Raw genomic sequence first — 4,880 nt, 5'->3', positions numbered from 1 at the left:
TCTTTTCTGGTCTCCAGACTAGTTACACTGCCTGCCTTCTGCTCATTGTTAATCTCTGGCTTCCTATAATTATCACCAACGCTGTGATTGTGCTGGGTCTTACCTCTTGTGGTTTTCTGGTAATCAATCCAACATATCTGTTACAGATGTTCTGAGGATAGTACCCTGTGCTAAGCTGGTCATACACCTATAGATTATCTGCAGATTTTCTATGTTCAGATGGAAAAAGTGCCACAGATTCCTTCATCTCCCACTGGGCCAAGCTTCAGGATCTTGCTAGTTGGGCCAGCTGCTTCTCAAAATACCTGAACAATGCCTGCATACGTGTTCGCGTATTTTGAGAGCCAGCGGTGCCGACTTGCCAGATACTGAGGCTTGGCCCAGTGGGAGATTCCTCCATCCGCACAGTTTAGCGTAGATGGAGGAATCTGTTGCACTTTTTCCATCTGACCATAGAAAATCTGCAGATAATCTATAGGTGTATGGCCAGCTTTAGGGTTCACCTCACTTCTATCTTCCTACTCTTTCAGGGACTGGCTTTCCTGATCTTGTATGGTAAACCTATACAGGTATTTCAGATCCTGGGACCCCATTATTATAGGTTCCTCCGCTTCACTACCTGAGCATGACACCTTGCCTTGGGTCTCATATTCTACTACTGATTTTTTGGTCAGTCTGCGCACATGTAATGACAATATCTGCATGCAGTTCTTCTGCCAACACCCCAGCTGCTACTTCAGCAGAAGCCAGTTCTGATTCTGTTGGCCCTTCTATGATATCTGAGGCTCCTATGCTTGTTTCTGACTCTGATTTAGAAACGTCTTCCTTGCTCAGACGGTAGTTAACCAAGTTATTGATGCAACTCACGTGCACAATATTCCTGCCAGTTTGATTGATGCGGTATGTTCTGCTTTGTGCATTAGGAATCAACATGATGATCCATATAGTCACAGTTTTCTAACACTTCTTAGGATGCCAAGACCTTCCTTGTACCCTCTTATCTAGCAAATGTAGGAAGACTGGAAACATTGTATTCATTCCAGACCTTTGCCTGATCAAGTTTTTTTTTTCTCTATTGGAGATAGATATTTTGGACACAAGGACGGGAATTTATCAAAACGGGAGCAGTTGTACAACCAACAACCAATTGGCTTCTCTTTCATTTTCAAAGCTTAAATGAACAAACTGAAGAGTGAAGCTGGTTGCCATGCACAGCTGTTCCAGATTTCATCTGCTCTAGTTTTGATAGACTCCCCTCATGGTGCCCTACCAGTATTTGGCTTGAATAGACATCATATTGCTACTGTGAATGATAGTTTTCCTTCAGGGATTAAATTGATGGTTCATTTAGAATTCCCCCATTTCATCCCAGTTTGGGCTAACTGGTATCACTCTCCACCCTATTCTTCCGGTGACTCATTTGTGAAACCATGTCTAATTTGATCACATCCTTTAAGACTGGCTCCTCTTATTCTGGCCAAAACACTTGAGTTTTACAGCTTGTAAAGCAACTGTATCGTGCCCTGAACTGGTCTTTTGCATCTAAGTGAGTTTGCTGCTAGCGTGACAGAGGGCTGGACATGGTCCGAAAAGGTTGCTATGTGAAACCAGAGCGTGACTGTTTTGTACTGTTATGCAATAAAGTGAAAGAGCTTTTAATACTGACAAAGACCTGTGTGTGGATGTAATGCATGTCTGCATGCTCCAGGTTAGTGTCTCGCATGACAATGATGTCTGCCCTTAAGTGGAGAACACTTTGAACATCTTTAACATTTTAAGCATGTAGCTAAAGAACATCTTCTGCACTTGCTTCTTGAAGGCTGGCGACATTTGTGGTTGATTTCTTCTTGACGGTGACATGCCCAAGTCTCCTGCATGCAGGAAGTCCTTCAATGAGACCGGTCTATCTCTGGATTTCTCTTCTATTGCTCCTGTTCCTCAAAGACGTTCTAAACGTGCCTCTCATTCTAGTTGCAGAATTTTATTTGTGCTTAAATAATTAGCACTTCCAAATTTTTTTAGTCTCTTGACAAACGTTTCTTCCTGTCAGTTTGCTTGCCCGGGCTTCTCCCTGTGGCTCCCATTCTTGACCGTTCTGGTTGTTTTTTTCTTACTCTAGTGGTTCCCACCTCTAAAGAGTTTTCTAATTCAGAGTCCCCCAGAACTCAGAGACTTTTGTCTTTCTGTGATTACCTAGTACTCTGGTTGAGACTATCTATCATACCTTTTCCTCTTTCCTAGGAATCACTAGGCTAGAGTTGTTTATGCTCCTGTGGTATCTAAGTCTCCTAAATTGTCTGTAATTCTTCTGATTTAATCTCGGGAATTTAGTGATTCCCTTCCATCATCCCTATGTAAATACAAGGTGGAATAGTGCTTCCGCACTGTGTTTACATTGGAACTGAAATGTTGTCCGGGCATTTCCTGATGGAATGGAGGCTCAGGTAGTGCTGAAATGGCTCTGTCCAGCTTCTCCTTACAGCATTGGATCACTGCTCTAATGATTTATTGCTATTAGAAATATTTTGCTGCAGAGCTGCGTGGGAGGCTGAATCAGGTCTCTGCTGACCAAATCCAGACCCCCCAATGAAGAAAAAAAAAAAAGATATTAAAAGATTTAAAACAAAAAAAAAAACAAATTTATCCTAGCGGGTCACACCACACTGGAAGTTCTAAGTGACGTTTGCAGTTACTGCACATGCATTCAGAATTTGAATGATTTACATTAAAAATCAAATGACTTTTTTAAAATGCAGCAAGGCACACCATGCACCGTGCCGGCACGTGGCCTGCTACTGTGAGTTGGAATGTTAATAAAGAATGGTACCACAACCTATGCACAGCGGTGCACAGGTTACCATGCATTGCAGCAACACATGTTTTACTGTGAATAATGAAATAATGAAAGGGCTGTGAGCCCTTCTTGCAGTGTGCCTGGGTCTGTGTGCACAGGGGACGGGACTCTTATCGCCTGCTCAGATGTAATAGCAGGCTCCGAATAAGGCCTCCAATAGTCACTAAGTTGACCACCATTGCTCTAACCATTCTAGATTGCTGTTTGGATGGACTCCCTCGCTGCCTTCTCTCCTTTAGGGCTACATGGTAATACTTGGAAATCCACTTTCACAGTTTTCTTCCGTTTGGAGATTTCGTTCTGAGCCTTGGTATCCCCATGAACTCTTTACTGGAACACGTCTGGTCTCCTTCCTTGATGTTATGGGTTTGATACGCAAGGCTTCAGCCGTGTCCCTCCTTTAACCAAAGACTTACTTGCCTAGTCTAGTTTACCTTCCTCAGGTGTTCTATTGTTTCAGCTAATGTTTGGTGGCCTGTTAATTGGTCCTTAATTTTACTGTTTAGGACCATAACCTTTTAGTACAGATTCTCCTCTTACGGTGCCCATACACCTTTCGAATATCGGCCGCTTTTCGTTTGCGATCTCGTTTTCGTCCGATATGCGTAAGGTTGATGGGCAGTATACAACCACAAATACTGTACAATCGTACAACATTTGACTTTCCAGCAGGTTAGAAAAAGTCTGTCGAATTGTACGACTTTCGCAAGGTTGGTGGCGTTTCTGTATGTCAAAAATCGTACGATTAACGCTGCTTATGCGCAAACAAATGTCCGTGCGGTCGATTAACGAAATTAGTCCAGGTGATTTCTTCAAAGACTGCTAATTGAACTGTGCGATGGTCGGGGCAGGAAAATCATACGACGGTTTTATCATCGGACGAAAATTTTCATCTGATGATTGCAAGGTATATGGGCACCTTTTAAGAAGCATTGATTTAGTCACCTCTCTCCCCCTACATTGTTGGATCTCTCAGTTGGACTGCTTTTGAATATCATGATTGTCTATGATTTTCTACTATTCCTGTGTCCCTCAGTCATTGATCAAGAAAGATTTTACGATTGCAAAAATCTCATTGAGGGGCCCAGGTCCCGGTCCTCTAGTTTTTGGCCTTATGTATTGCTTGCTCAAATAACAGAAGTGTATCACCGTTGGAGGTGGGCCTATACAGGGCTGGCTGCCTTTACTGATTTGCCAGTGTCAAGACCTCATGATGATGATGATGATGGTGGTAGTAGTAGTAAAACCCGATTGTCTATGATTTTCTGTTATTTGCACAGCAGGCTCTGTTAAATACCACGAAGCGGGTCATATTCAGGATCTGCATCCCTGTCATATGGATAGGGAAAGATCAGGAAGAAAGTTTCATCTTCTATGCATTTGCAAGGCGTACAGGTAGGTTGGGCTCGTTGGTTATGACCTGTAGGTCTGCTGATAGGTTACCCCACCTTATTGGAGGCTGAAGTGATGTTACCATTTTCCTCTACCGGAAATTGTCAGGGTTATTCACTAAAGGGTGAAGAGTTTGGAGAAGGCAGGAGAAGTGAACAATCTAGGACAACATAGCTGAACTGGAAAGTGAGTTGAATGGGAGAATGTTTCCAAATCAGTTATGTTGTCCTAGATTGTTCAGTTCTCCAAACTCCTCACCCTTTTGTGAATAACACTGTGTGTTTTTCAGGGAGCCCGATGGTGGCGGATTGTTACAATATAGTGTTTAGGTAACCCTGTAGTGTGACTGGCTTAGGGATCCCCCTGTATATTGGGTGAGGAATTATTTTCTGGAGCCTCGGTATCTAACATAGCTAATCTTTACCTAAGAAAAAAAAAAACACAAATTGAACACAAAGCTTATTTTTCAATAAAGTATTTTAATGTGCAAGAATATAAATGATCTTGTTTGTTTAATGGATTAGTATACCATCCTCTGCACAATTAACTTAGTTAGCAAGGTCTTAGCTCATTTCAATTTACAAAACTACAAGAACATATTTACTGATTTACAATCATTAAATTAGCTATAATG

The sequence above is a fragment of the Nanorana parkeri genome, unplaced genomic scaffold (genome assembly GCF_000935625.1).
Source record: "Nanorana parkeri isolate BGI_ZX_2015 unplaced genomic scaffold, ASM93562v1 scaffold109, whole genome shotgun sequence".
NCBI lineage: Eukaryota > Metazoa > Chordata > Amphibia > Anura > Dicroglossidae > Nanorana > Nanorana parkeri.
Note: the sequence above shows the minus strand (reverse complement) of the source record.